Source organism: Simochromis diagramma, unplaced genomic scaffold (genome assembly GCF_900408965.1).
Source record: "Simochromis diagramma unplaced genomic scaffold, fSimDia1.1 OVJJ01000602.1, whole genome shotgun sequence".
NCBI lineage: Eukaryota > Metazoa > Chordata > Actinopteri > Cichliformes > Cichlidae > Simochromis > Simochromis diagramma.
The window spans coordinates 431705-448020 of record NW_024387040.1 but is presented as its reverse complement, the minus strand read 5'-3'; positions in this window follow the sequence as shown (position 1 = coordinate 448020).

Below are 16316 nucleotides of genomic sequence, written 5' to 3'. Positions count from 1 at the left end.
TTGAAATTTCTTGGCGCCAAAGAATCGACGTATCGTACGAAATCCTAAGTAGCTCATTTCGTTAGAAGTCCCGCTTCCTTTTGCTTTCTAAGATATGATCACAGCCTTAATTTTTGCATGTTGCATTTTTGCAACATGAAATTAATTAAAAACCGTTTTTGTGAAGGGGCTGCGTAGCATCTGAAAATACTAAATGGTTACTTAGCTGATTATTAATGCAACACTTTTGTTTAGGGGCGAATAGAAGGACAGTCACTCATTATCAATCATACATTGCCAATCTAATAACAGTGTGCAACAAAAACAAACCCAAGAAGAGTCGTTTCACCTCACTGTGGAAACTAAATCCAAAATAAATGATTATCAAGCTCTGAGTCACCATCACGGCCTCGTAGATGATTGTGATTTCTGACGTGGACATGCATACCACTCTTATACTAAAGGGCATGGTATATTTCCTGACGTGGCACTGCCAGTTTGTCATTTCATTTTGGGTGTCAGTGAACCAGAGGACATGTGGCGAATCTAACCGACCTTGTATTTGTCTGCTACCTCTCTGCCAGACAAGGGCCATCCCAGGTCACCGCCACTCCACAACCAATCTGTGTCATCACCAACACGTTCTACCACTTTCCTGACAACGTGTTACACCCCCTCGATCCGTCCTCCATCGCCTTCTACCTCCCCTCATCTCCTTGCTTCTCTCCACCCACCCCCTACTTTTGCCTTTCATCCATTCTCTCCCTTCGTCTTTTATCCTCCTCCTCACCCTGCTTTATCTTTGTTATCCACTCTCTCCGATTCACCAGTTTATTCTCTCCTAAAACCCCTTTTTCCTCTTTTTCGGTATCTCATCCTCTTCCTGTCCTCATTACTCACTCCTTTTCCCCGATGCTTTTTGCTATTCTTCTTATTTCTCCCTACTCTAACCCATTCTCCAGCGCTCTCCTCACATCAGAAAGTGTTGGATTTTGACATCTGCCTGCAGGAGCAGTGACCCATGAAGTAATTAGAGTAGGAATCACGCCTTCTCTTCCTCCCTCCCCTCCCTTCCCCTCCATCTTCTCCGCTCTCTGTCTGCTCTGAGCCCGGGATCATATAAAAAGCTGGTTATGTTTACTCCCTGATCCATCTAATTTCTGTAACGAGGGCCGAGCCGGCCTCATCTCCTTACTGCGCCACGCATAAGCCAAGGCGTTGGACTTGAGAGGCGCCTCGGGGCCCCGCAGGGCACTGTGGAGCTTCAACCACCGCTCAGCCATGGAAACGAGACTGGGATCTAACCGGATTAACTCCCAACCAGCACAGGTGGAGGGACCCTGCTTCAAACACAAACACACACAAATACACACACTCGTCCGTGTGCACAGAAAGCAAGATGCAACTTTAAGCCATTTAGTGTATCATCAAAAAAAGTGCTGGGATGAGACATATATGTGATTACGTGTGTGTTCATTTGTTTGTGTGTGTGTGTGTGTTGTGTGTGTGTTGCAGGAAAAAAAGAAAGTACAAACTTCAGCTACCGCAATATGAAATGAGGGAATACAATTATGAATTGCTCCGGAGCTTACGGCCACTGTGGCGATAACTCTCAAGTGCTGTGATATGGAATTGCTAAAGCATAGAAATGAACTACCCACACTGAAAATATTTGCCCCTGGATTACAAATGTAATATTTAGGGTAAGGGTTGATATATAATGCAACAAAGTAAAGTCTGAAGGCCATTTTAAAACATGGCAGGCTCAGGCGTCAAATGATTTGCTGGGCATCATTAGTGTTTTTCAACGTCCTAATTTGCAGTTTATTCGTTTAGCAATGTCTCGAGGGATGTTGTTAGTTACTTTGTGTCACTGCTGCTGGGAAACATAGTTCGGCTTAGCTTGATCTGTCAGGGTGTTTCACAGAATTAGGTTTTTAAATCTAATTTTTATCATTTTTATCAAAGGAATTCGTTGCTATCATATCATTTCTGTGATTGGAAACTTAACAAAACCTGCTTTTGTTAAAAAGGAATAAAGTAATTGTTATTGTTTATGTACAGTAACACACATCTTACCGGAGAGACTAACTAGTTTGGTGTGTTAATAGAGGTAAAATAGCAAATTGACAACGATGGCTAACCCAGTGCTAAAGAATACAGCTAAGACGTCAGAAAGACATTAGAGGCGCTCACATGTCACAGATAACAAGGAAACCAAAGGGTACGATAAAGCTGGGCAAGGCAACATTGAAGTATAGTATAATGGAAGCTTTTATTTTCATTGTATGCTAATAAATTTGAAGCTGTTGTACCTGCATGAGTTTAAAGTGAGATCGTATGATGTTTTCAAACATATTTCACCTCTTACAAGTGAAAAAACAAATAAATTCACAGTATTCATATGAGTCTTTTCAACAGATCACCCATGTAAATATCCAATCAGCCAATCACGTAGCACAAACCCAGGGTGTTTAGACACAGCCAAGATGACCTGCTGTGATTCGAATCAAGCATCATAAACATAAAGCAATACTTCTAAATGAAATACAGCTGATATTCATTCAATTATTAACCATTAAGGAGAAACGCTCTGCTCATTAATGGCCTTCTGGGGTCCAACCTGGTACTAGCAAGGTGTAGCTAGTAAAGTAAGTTAAGGGAGTGTCTGTTCCTGCATCATGTGTGGCTAAAGTTAACTAATACCCAAACATCTTAATCACAAATACTAAAGTTTGTATCATTTCTATGTCAACATGCAAGGGATATTAAAACTCTGTCTTTATTTTAGTGCAGATGTTTCTCCTGTTGTTTTTCCTCTGACTCTCAGTTATTAGTGTGCGGTGTGTACAGGTAACAATATTATGTTATCTCAACATCTGCAGTTTTCTATGCCGCTGTCTATCTATCCATTCATCAGTTGTTCCACCTTCTTCAGATCATCCAGTTCAGGGTTGTGGGGAGGCCGGTGCTTTGGCTGGCGTGGAGAGAACCCACACAGAAACGGGGAAAGCATGCAAACTCCAAACAGAAGGCCCCGTCAGAGTCACACCGTCTTTCTTTGAGGAAACAGTGGTGTGGTTATTGCCTCCACTCTAATCCACCAACTAGAATTAGAAATATATCTTCCTGTATTTGTTCTTTTATTTTTCAGTTTAAATTCAAAGTCAGTATTTGTGCTCATGATAACTGCATTATTGTTAATATATGTTTCCCAAGACTATATACAGGAGATGACCTCCATAAATATTAATTTAACTAACAAACTATGGCAACCGCAGACCTAGTAACAATGAAAAACAATTTTAATAGCAATAAGTTGCTATAGTTACAGAAATGATCATGGACTGGAAGCTCATAGCTTTGACGCTAACAGCTGGACATTATGGAAATTCCAGCATCTACTTGTCTCTGTGACCCTCAAATGTATTTACTGCCAGTTCATACATCAATTAATCGTAGCCGTTTTTGCTCTCACTGGCAGCGTCATGCAGCGGTTATTTCGCCCATCGTCACGTCCAGTTGCAGAATATCATTCACTTTTTATGGTTTCTGGTCCCCACGTTGCTTCCAGTGTGGACGCAGCTCAAGTAGAGAAATAAAAACAGCAGGTACTGTGTTTTGACTTTACAGAAGTTTTATTTTTCCTTTAAGTAATACCCCGTCATGTCTCCTTGGGCCAGTAACCCAAAATTCCTCTGTATCCATTAGCTGCTGAGGTGAGGGTAAGGGGTGAGTGTTCCTGAGATAAACCCTGAATACAGCAAATTTGTGTACTGAGCATTTTCGCTCACAATGTCTGACAGTGTCCGTACAAATTGCCATCATTTGGGTACAAGGTGTTGTGTTTCTTCATGCTGTGACCCAGACACATTTAATGAAGCACTGGCAAAGCTAGCACGATGGAGTGCCTCAGTCTGTCCCGTTCCTCTGCCCATCCCCCTGACAGCTTCAGGCCAAAGACACTGGCCAGAGCGAGGCTGTTTTAACCCAATTGGATCATCAATTACTACTGATTAGCCTAAAAGTAGCATCTGTCCCAGGAAGCATTTAACCAATATAGTCGCCATTGTGACATATGGCCACAGAATTAACTGTCATACAGTATGTCAACATGGTTTAATGGCGTTATTCGATTTTTTTTGACATGTTCAAAAGTTCATGATCTGGCTGACGGAGTGGCCGACAGAATCCAGCAGTGCACCTGGCCACTGCACCTTTGCACGTGTGCTTCCTATTTGTCCTAAGAAGAACAGCAGAGACGAATTTAAGGAGCAACTCGTGCCTAGAAATAGCAGTTAGCAATAATGTGATTTGGCAAAAAATAAATAAAAATCTTTAGAAAATAACTAAAGTTGCAGCACTAAACTGTTTGATTGTACCTCATAAAGCTGAGAGCTGGGAGGATACCCAGGAGAACAGATGTCAGTCAAGCCCGTGGAGTTGATAAAACAATCTGTCAGTGTGATTTTGTGTACTTACAAGCATGTGTTTGTATTCGTCGGCGCGTGTGCGGGAGTGTGTGTCTGCGTCTATGTGTGTATGCATACAGCTGCGTGTTTGTGCGAGTGTGCTGGTAAAACAATCCGTCAGTGTTTTGACAGCCATGTCACACGCCGGGAATCAGTCTCGGGGGATCTCGCAACGAGACTCCCGATTACCCCCGTATGCGTGATTCCTATATTTAACCCCAGCAGCCGTGACTTACGTGTGGAATGGATGACTTGCTTTGTGGGGAAAAACTGTTTTTTGCGGCAGGTGCAGAGGGTCGTGTGGGGCATGAAAAAAAAAGTTTTCAAGGTGACACAAGGCGCAGTGGTGTAGCAATGAATTCCTTTGCCATCTGTCTATCATTAAGATAAGTTGTTTGGGAACAGCACCGCTCTGGCACAGAATAGCTAGTGAGTCACGTAATCAAACAAAGGTTTGAAGCATTTGTTAGATGCTGATAGTTGAATCAAGGACCGATTTTTCATTTAGTCTCAAACCGATTAACCATGATTGCAAATTACGCATTATTGCTCCAACAGCCTGTATTTGTAGCATATTTTTTCAAGATATCACGTGTGCCTGTGTGTTTTTTTTTAACGACAAGTGTAAACCTTCAGATCCACAGTGTTGTGTTCATAACCTGCGAGCATTTTCAGTGTAGCTATTGGAGGTCAAGTGCCTTGCTCAGGGGTTTCTCTTTAGTACTCTTAAGTAATCGTTGAGGGAGGAGAAAGAATTTCTTAACCTACAGGTTAGGAGCCAAAAAAAAAAAATGGGTCAGGGGCAGATTTCTGGCGTGTCCCCTGATGACAGGAGCACTGGTAAGTTTTCTTGAGACTTGGACCCATGTTAAGGATAAATTTCTCAAATTTCAGTTACGGCCTGAGAGCGAGAGCCCGATGTAGAGTATTAATGGTTCAGTAGGGGATGCACACAGTAATATAAGCCCTGTGTGCTGCAGGAAAAAAAAAGAAAAGAAAAAAACTGGTGGTTTTCTCTTCTGTGTGTTAATGGCAGTGGCAGAGTGACATAACTCTTGATTTATAAGGCTATTTGAAATGCCATCGCTCGCGGGGCTCTACCCATAGAGCAGGCAGGGAGGATCGCTGACAGCTCACTGACTACAGGATGGTGAGACAGAAACGCCTGGTGTGTCTGTCTATCTGTCGAATTCGCCCTTCTTATCACTTTGTCTACCATCTTTTGTTCTGTCTTATCTGCTTTGTGCGCATCTGTCATCTTGCTCTCCGACTTGCTTTCAGTGCATCTTCCTTTTATCCATAGGGGTGGCAAAGGGATGTAGCACCATGGGACTTTTACAGCTCAAACAGTTACACTCCTCAGTGCATACTAAGTTCAAAAGACACACTGTGCTTGAAACCGTTACACCAGGTACAAACTGATGCCTTTTATCACCAGGCTGGCTAAGGCTAAATGGGGGAAAAAATGTGGATAACCCTCTGAACCCTACTTTACTGTTGTTTAAAAAAAATATTAGCACGTTAACTCAAGATTAAGAGCATTAAATGTCACACGTTCATATCAGTTTGCCTGTTTTTGGTAACGTGCACAAACGAATGGCAGAAATGACGGTGTTTGAGTGGAGGTGTAAAGTAGAAGTCAAGTGCCATTGGTGTGTGTGTGTGTGTGTGTGTGTAAAAGTCCACTGTATTTGAAGACACACACCTACTCAGCCCCCAGGACTAAAAAATAGCAGAGACAAGAGTGGAAGCAATCCTTTAAGAGCATTAAATCATCTGTAATAACCACAGTGCGTGTACGTGAGTGTCCACGAGTGCATGACCAGGTGTGTGTGAAGCCGATGTGTGATCCTGTTCACCGCAGCCATCTGCATGCGTGCTATACGTGCTATTCATATGCAAGGCATACACAGTATGGACAGGGGGATTTTTAAAGGTTGACACATGAGACGTTTCCCCGTGAGACGCCAAATCTCTGTAGCAGCTATGACAAAAAGTCCAGGCGGGGCCACCGATTGTCATGCACATTTGTAGATACACACAATACCTGTTTGGGATCATGTTCACAATACTGGTGATGCTTTGGAAGCTGACGTTGTAACGTGATCGCTGAAAAACAGTACGGAGGACAATGTGTGGTACAAGAAGGTTGGACTTGGTGGGAACTTAGAAAGTAGCAGCAGCGCTGGGGGAATTCCTACATGAAAACAAATCCCGCACTGTCAAACAGGCCAGGGCGTAGGTATGCTGCAAGTATGCTGCCACTGTACAGCTTCATTGGCAGGGAAAGTAAACAGTGCATAAATCAGCCGGGGAACATTAGCGAAGGAGAGCAGATGAGTATTATCGTGGCTTCTGAAAAGAAAAACCACAAAAGCAGCTACAAAATGAAACTGCTTGAGTGAAGCTCGGTAACACGATTCCACCTAGGAAGCTCGGAAAGTTTTCAGGTGGTCCCGATAGAGACATAACCGAAGAGCCAGTCAACCAGCATCTAGATAGAAATTCTGTCTTGTAAATTATCACTTCTTCATTCAAATCTGCAGCATGACTGCTGTCTTTTCATTTCTATTTTTTATGTGAGTTATTATTCCATAACTAAGCTGATCAATCAGTTTGAATTTAAAATAAAAACTGAGGGGTAATCATGAAATGACTGTAATTTACTGAGAATGGTTAAACATCTAAACCATATTGCTGTTGTTGTTTTTATTATTATAATTATGAAAAAAGATTTCCTTGTAATAGAGACATACATGGGGATCCCAGAGCCAGTGGTAAGTTGGTCAGAGATGTTTATTCAGAACAAACATGGGGAAAACACTGGGGCCCAGGAGGTTTTGAGGAGCAACCTGTGGGTACAGAGAGAGTATTGCCTGTGACAGTGACTCATGCTGAGCCATTTCTGTGGTTAGGCTCAAGGCTCTGACCCCATCATCAGTCACCGCCAGCCCACAGATATGTTCTCATTTTACTGTCTGAGAAATTTACTACCTTATTCAATGCTGGAGCTGCTCGTGACTCTACAGTAACTACAAAAAACAATTAAAAAAATAATATATCATGAGGTACAAAACATATTTCAAGCTCAGTTCATGTTCAAAGAAACCACAAACAAGTCTGCCTTACTGAAAGCATACATGATTTAGTCTGATCCATACAAATCTGACTGAACTTCTCTACTTGTGGCCTTTCCACATCCCCTTATACCCCCCTTTTCTTTCTCTTTAAACATACAGCCCTGTTATCACCCTTGTTTCCTCTTCCCTCCTTCCCACTCCCTCCTTTTTTTTCAAAGCATGAGAATGGGGCTGGAGCGATTAAGGAATCCTAGCCCTGGCTAATCACCCCGGACTGGAGCACTTCCGCTGCGCTGATTACCGAGGAAACCATTAAGAAGAAGAAAGTGGCTGGATCTTTCATCCTGGTCGGCCGGGCTCAGGGGAGGTCAGAAAGGGGTGTGTTTGATAGGCCATTTACCCTTCCTGTTCTTATTATTCCAGCATTTCCTCTATCTGGACTCAACACGACTGCAGCAAGCGAACCCTGGGCCCGTCTTAACCTCCCTCCCAGAGGGCTGTAATCATTGCCATACTGGTATCCTGGACTCACTGCTGCACTGGACACTATGCTGACTCAAAATCTCACACACAAACACACATAAACATAAATCACACAGTGCATTCACATTCACACCCTCACACGCACACTGTGCTGCTATCTTTGGTTTCATCTCAACCTCCCTCTCGCCCTTCCCTCACATTCGATCGATAGCAGCAGTGACCATGGAAGAACTGGTACACACACAGATACGTGTTCCTCAATTTCCCCGTCCTCCCCCCCCCAACAAAACCAGTGTATTTGTGCATACCAGGGCCTCATGGGTACTGTCACAGATGGTGCTAATGACGTGTGCCCCAGCAGAGGCAGCGCCCTCGTTCACACTAGACTTGTGACATATGCTCGGTCGCAGGGCCGTCAACGCAGCACGGCAGCCCCCAGTGTCCGAGAGGCACCCCCGGTAACCTCTCTACCAAGGCATCACAATGACAGAGACAGACCCTAAACAAACAGAAAGCTCTGCTCTGCCTCTTTCTCTCTCTCTGTGCTCATTGTATTTCAATCTGTTTCTCTCTCTCAGTCTCCCCCCCTCCCACTCTCTGCTTCTGTCTCTCCCCGTTACTTCTCCCTCCCTGTGTCGTTCATCCCTCCTCTGCCTTTTTCCCCTAATGTCCCCACTGAGGCTGACTTGATGGATGACCCTTTGCTTTAGCGATTAGGGTCCCCGTGGGGGCCCCTTCTCTCCTCTGTAGGAATCCGGGTATAGCAGAGTGACAGAGCAAGTTCAGGCCGCCGCCTGCCTCTGAGTGTAAGCGTGCACAGAGGCGATATCAGGAAGATTTGTATAGAAGGGTGACAGGACGTATCAGCTGAGCACAGTCTCATGGCCGGTAATAGGCAGAGCACTAGCTTGTCACTGTGTCCTGTGGTCTTTCCCCCTCCACCCGAATGCTCCCACAGCGCTGCGGAGGGGGAAAAAAACACTATCACATCAGAACTCAATTACACAATCTCCCATAATTTACTCAGTAATTTTCATATGTTTCAATGCAATATATCGTTACAGTATCCAAAGGTGACACCGATTCACTGACAGTTCAACAAAAGAAAATAGGGGGAATTCCTTGAACAACAAAAAAAGACCATCGGCTGTCATTATCACTGTAACCATACCTTCACAGTATTATTGTAACTCCACACTGATGCAGCATGGGTATGATCCAGAGACTTTTTGTCCTGTATTGTGATGCCACACTGGCCTTTTGTACGACCGCATTCCTCTAAAAAGTTGTAAAAATGCTAAAAGGTAGCCGTAGACAAATTACCAAATTACACGGGAGCCCCCCGAGGAAGATAATCTGGAATCAGTCAAAAGTGCTGGAGTAAAAACACTGTGTCATGTTTCTGTAACCAAGAAGGTGTAACCATAGACGCCTTTTGTTCCAGATAAAGCAGAAAGACAGTTGTCTCACCGATTGTTTAGAAGGGATGTTTATCTGATGAGCTCATGCTGAGAGTCGCTTTTCCGTGAAAATGGATTACAGGAAGGGTGCAGTAATTGTAACTCAGCAATAATATGAAAACGCACGCATGCAAGTGAGGAAGGCGGTTAAAAGTTTGGAGAGAAATTATGAGCATTGATAAGTGTTCATTTAGTCTCAAACGCCGAACTCATTTATTGGAATGCTTTGCTTTTTCAAAGTGTCACGCTTTGCCTTTGGCCTCATAGTTCTGTATGGACAAGAAATAAAATATGAGGATTAATACAAAACAATCAAATGAGTGACATTTGGGAATCAATTTAATTATCTGGGAAATTGCAAACTGGACAAATCTGTGCAAATGAACCCTAAAAGGTGGAAACAAGGCAGATTGCAAGACTTTTTTATTTTCAGCTGATAAAAAGGCATTTGGGCATTTTTGCTTTTCGACATGTGTTCCCATTCAGACTTGATAAACATATAATCTAAAGCACACAGTGGCTTCCAGGCGGTTATTTTACTTCTTCTTTTTTTTCTCTAGCTTTGTTGTTTTCTCATTAGTGCTTGTGTTTACTTCAAAGACAAAAGACCGGGTGAACTCGCAGCACAATAAATTTTGAGCATTAAATCAAAAAGCAGCAGGCTCTTTAGAAAATAAGAAGGATTTTGTATTTATTGGGACATAAAATTACATTGTACAAACAAAATGCACATTACGCAATCTAGTGACATTAGACAAGCAGTAATGCCTTTTCAGACAGTGGCAGGTGCCCTACTTACTTATTAATATTACTTAATACATACTTAATATTCAATATGGTACACAGAGGCAGTGATTGCTGAGCCATTATTGTCATTTTGATCATATACATACAGCTTAAACAAAGTACCACCAGCATTTAGTGGTGTCAAAAGAGTAATACTACCCACACATGGGTAAGTTCACCTACTGTTAGGTAGGATATTGTTATGGGAAGGAAAAATTTAATCAGTGTTTTTCTGGCTCTTCTCAAATTGTTGCTTTTTATGACATATTTGGATAACTCCAGCTTTTTCCAGATTTTAATGATGCCAGCTGTGCAGTGTTAGAGGAAGTGTCATTTTTGTCTTGCAGAGGCTGAAATATATCAACAGGCACCAAATGTTTTGTGCAAGGTGTCACAAGATCGGTAGAATTAAAAACAAAAAAATCACCGGCAACGCAGCGTCTCATTTGTGTCATTTTTTTTCTTTTTACGCAAAAAGCTTAATTTTAAAAACGGATAATCAACTAACGAAAGAGAAATGGAAATGCGGGATCATCAATCAGCAGTATTTGTTTCTGAAGGGCAAATGTGGAGTGGAAGTATAAATTAGCCGAAATACTCAAATGAGGTTCAAAGCGAAAACATTTACAAAATGAGTGGGAGTGTTTTATTTTCCAGCCCTGCTGCACAAGTATTGCTCAGGGTTACCTATGTCACTGCACACTGCACTTGTCAAACTCAAGTCCTTTGAGTCGGAACCATTCTAAAAGTAAAATTGTCCACCGTAAGGTTATGTCAGTGAACCGATGCAAAACACAAACTTAAGGAGATGCAAATGGCATTCAGCTCAAATGGCTAATGGGGTGAATTTACAGTACTGTCATGAAGATGTTTTGTATTTAAATTTTTTTTAAAACAAAGAATTCTCTGTTTCTGAGTGTTTGCATGCATGCATGAAAAAAAAAACAATTAGAAGACAAAGAGAAATGTAAATTCTGCTGGCAGTCTACGAGCTGCCCCGGTGGTCTTAACCGGTCATCATTTTCTTTCTTAATCATAATGGACACCATGTGAAGAACCCCAGGTTTCACAGGCAAAGCAGTGGGTGGAATAAAAAGAGGAAAGAAGAGGTAGACTATTTATGTTTCCCGAAGAGCTCACATCCGGAGATAATCTTCTGTATCCTTAGATAATCTTTAGTAGCTTATATGCACCGGCTGAGCTGTAATTAATGGCAGGGAAGCAATGGCATGGTGACCCAGGGATGTTTGTCCTGTCACTGTATATCCTGTTCATCAGCACAAGCTGGAGACAGTCGCATCTTCTGCTCTAGATTTAATATTGGTCCGGCTCCACGAGTTTTCATAGGAAACTTTTACAAAAATTAATTCAGGACATTCTTCTGTCACTTTTGTTCCCCTGTAAACATTAGCTCATTTTTGTGTTGTAAAAGCTAAGCTAACTAAAATCATTTAAGTGTAAATGAGCTCATGAAAACACCCGAGAACAGGTATTATAAGATTAGTCATATTATGTTTTGGAAAATGAGTGTAACTTGTGTTTTTAATGAGAAATTACTCCTGGCTTGGACTTGTGTTTTTTGTGTGCGTATTTTCTTCCCACCGCTGTGAGTTGTGTGGGAACTCTTCACTGCAGCCACGGCAGCTCTCCTGTCATGCCGGCTTCAGTGTCTGGCCTTGTCATTTTTCAGCGCAGCACTGACACCGCCGTGGAAGGAGAGAGGTTGTGTGTGTGTGTGTGTGTGTGTGTGTGAAAAGCACACCTGGCAGAAAAGGAGACCTCCAACCCTCCACAGGCCGACCTCAGAACCCTCACATCCCCCAGCTTCTCTTTCTCCACCTTTCCATCCCACCTTCTTCCCTTCCCTCTACCCTAGACCCCGAGGGAAGAGATGTATGTGTGTCTGGACCCGGTGATGTCACTCTTGGCAACTTGAGGTTTTAAAGCTCAGAAAGATGAACTGGAAGAGCTGTCTTACTTTGTTTACAACAGACACTGGTACGTGTATGTGGGATCTGAAATCGTTTCTCTAGGCAGGTCGTGTTCTGTATACATCTTGCGGTGAAGTCTTTTTTTTTTATCGTTTTCTTTGTCCTCAAATGTATGTATGTAATTGCAATGGTATAACTTTTTTTTCTTACCTTTTATGGGGTTTTTTTTTTTTTTTTTGCTTGAACAACTGTGGAAAAAATAGACACAAACAAAAGTTAATGCAGACCATGAAGGGCATGTGTTTACAGGGGGGTGGATTAATCTCTTGAGAACAAAACCTGCTAGCTTAACCAGGTTTTACTAAACAAGCCAAAATATTTAAAAAAAAAAATATAGCCAACAATCTAATTGCAGACAAGATTTCGATTCCAATAGCACAAAAAAAGCAGAAAATGCATTTCCCGTTTTCTTAGAGATATTAATAAGACATCGGAGAGCATAATTTAGACGGTTAATCATTTCAAGATATCTGTAAGTGTGCACAATCCCAGAGAAGAATCTTTGAAAAATGCCTTATGTGATGTACATGTATACATACTATGTAAACAGGGACATGTAGACAATCATCGAAACAGTGTCCAAGATTCTTTCTGGGGCTGGATTACTTTTTGCTTTCTTTTTTAAAAAAGGTTTGAGGCCTTTGTTCGGTACAGTCGAGCGACCGCGCACACAAGAAAAACAAGAAAGACATCGTCACATGTCACGGAAGTCAGTCTGGATGAAAAGACTTGTCTCTCTTTCCTCAGTCAAGTCATCAAACTGTGCAGTCAAGCTGCAGAAGTTTACAGATTTTAAAAGTCTTGACATTGTCCCATCAATTACAGGACACCGATGTCACGGGTCTCTCTGTGAATACTTTCAATATATGCAGTCAAAGTCAGAGCAGTCAAAACATATTCTGAGCACATCCCTGACATCCTCACTTTTTCCATAGGAGTGTCAGTAGCTCTGCTTGACATGGATGTATCACCATTTGTGTGTGTGTGTGGGAAGGAGACTGGCTCTCGAATAAGTGTGCATGTGCAGTGATTAACGCCCCCTTTCTCAATGTCAGATAAAAGCATGAAAAATGGTATGGAGCGAAAAAAGAAGAAGAAAGAAAAAAAAGAGAGAGGGCGTCTCCCTTAACAGTTGCAGCTCCAGTTATGTGGTCGATACCGTGCAATTACAGAGATTTATGCCGCTCAACATTCCAGGGTAAGTTCGTGTCACAGCCACCTGTGGAAATACGATCTGCTTTAAACTCATCTAACACAAGGTGGGGAGTGGAGGGAAGAGACTAGAGAATGAGTGTGCGAAAGGTGAGATATAGGCTATTTTATCTGAGTTGCCACTATAAGTACATCTATCCACCCTCATTTCTCAGGGTATTGCAAAACAGAACCGCTTTACGGCATGCCAGCCAGAGCGCATTTCTAAGACAGCGTATCATCACCGTTTGATTGATAGGGTGCAATTGTGTCTTCTGTTTAGGTCAGGTTTGATTGGTATCTCAAAACCCATTATTTCGAGAATGACTGAAGAGTTCATGTTTAAGCGGGCTCGGAAACATTCCTGTTATTTTGCCATCTTGAATTTCTGAAACAATGTCGAATGCTGACAGTAAACAAAGCCCGAGAGTGTCTTCACACTAATATTTGAGTTATGCACCGCAGGAGGCCACTCTCTATGTTTCTGCTAGGGTTTGTTAGTGCGTCATTCCATCTGTAAACATGATAGCTCGAAATGTTTTTCAAAGGTCATCTTAATGATGTACATATATGTATATATATATGTATGTGTGTGTGTGTGTGTGTGTGTGCGCGTGTGTGTGTGAATCAACATATAGAAAGTACCATATAAGGATTAAAAATATGTCACATTTGACCTTTGACCTCTAACTCAAATTGATAATGCTATAATAGTGCTAATAATGCTAGTGCCATTGTTTGTACTGGAAACATATAGGAAATTATATATGGAACTTCTAACTATTTTATTGTGTCTTTGTTGTGTACATTACAGTAACAGCTTATAACCATTTAAATACACATAATAAACAATTTACTACAAATTGAAACCCATGTCACAGATGTACTATGAGATATATTTAAAATGCATCAGAGCAAATGCATGAAAGCCTGCACTTTGCACTTCTTTTTTCTGCACTGCAAACTTTTTAAATTCAAAAAGAACAAACAAAGAAACCAAAATGAGCACATGCAGAATACAATGTTATTCCCTTATAAGTAAATACTGCCCAGAAAGTGAGCTGAATGGTGCAGGTTTGCACTCTCTGAGAGCGTTTCTTTACACATATATTTTTCAGCAGATACTCCAGGTGAAATAACTCTCACTGCATGATTTAAACATCAGGTAAACCACACAAAAATGATTCTAGGTTACATTTCTTACTTGCATTACACTTTTAAAGGTTATCTTTACTAAGTATGCTGTGTGTTTTTTGTTCACTCACTTGGTGTAAAGCAGGTTTATATTGTCAGTATAATGTAACAGACAAAAACAAGTAGTAGCCTATTTACCTACATTTACATTTAATGATGTGCATCTCTTTAAATCACCCGTCACGGCTGAGAGGACACATGTCATCTAATTAAAGAACGAGTAGTTTCTCAGCAATATATGCTTTTAAGTAGACACTTGAATTGATAATTGGCAGCTTTCACTCGTTTTCACGTACTTTTAACTGAATAAACTTCCAGGTGCATACATCTGAAAATGTGTTATGAGCCTCAGTGACAGGAATAGCTGGTGTAACCTAAAAATCGGTTGCTAAACAAGGCCTGTAAAGTCATACTTTGGAGGAAAGACACTTGAGACTTCAGTTGTTGTCTGCCCCCCCCCCCAAAAAGAAAAAACCAGTTCATGATAGTTTGAAGATGAATGTCGTCTGGTCAGCCCTGATGTCCCCGAGGCAGTAGGACACACACTGTGAACGATGGCTCCTATTTTAAGGCTTATCCACTCAGGTGCTGCTTGTTCTGTATGCAGCAGTTGTTGGTTCTGGTTCCACAACATGGGCTCCATAGGAAACCACGTGGTTGTTTCGCTTCAGTGACTTTAAGGGTCTTTAACAGTAAGATGGACAGATATCAATTTTAGCATTTCTATCCTTTATTTCTCCTCTACTTGCCGTATTTTCCTTGGGTATAAGTGAAACAGTCTTCTGCACATCTTACAGAGAAGTGTTACAGCTTTGCTATATCACCGCTGCAGAAAACGGCAGCATTCTTTCTCCAAGACAGTGAGTCTAAACTGATATAAGGTTAGCAATTCAGTCCAGATAGGTCCTGTCAAAGCAGTTTTGCTGTGTAATCACATGAGGTGCTCAGGTTTGCTCAGATACATTTACAAAAGGTCAAAGCACCAGAGTTTGCTCCAGTTCCAACGGGAATTATGGTCGGAGTAGTTTTACTTTCAGTAAACAAAATCATCTGTCAAACCTTTCAAGAGCTTATCTTCCCAGCAATAAAACATAACCTCTGGTTGCACGAAGAAGCGGTGCTCTTTTTTTATCGCTACCTCAGACTAAATTGGACTGAAAAGGCCTACAAATCCAAACAAAGCACTGGACCAAATTTGGTTGTCTTTTTCATTTCGGGGGTTTGAGAAGAATGTAAGAGTCACGCTTTTTATGTTTTAACACAAAAGTTAAAGAGAAATGTGTGAAAGAAACACGCTGTTAAAGGTTCTTTAAGTGGGAAATTTCACGATAATACATTACCAATGCTGACATGCTAAAAGGCTTTGTGGATCTGTCACATTCAAACATGTCATTGGACAATAGCATTGGTACATGATGACACAGCTTAGGTCAAACCTTTCTAGACCTGGTAACTGTATCTTTTATTTTCTCTCCTCACAGAGCTTCTTAACTGGATTTACTGCAATATGATAGGAGCAAGTATTGAGTGTGGAGATGGTGGTTTGCGGTGTGTCTTAGCGTGCACGAGAATGTGTGTGTCGCTGCGTTTGTGTGAGCTCGTTTCTTTATTTGTGCATCTGTGGACGCACAAGCGTGTTTGGGTAAGAGATCAGATGTTTGCCTGGTCCATCACTGGGAT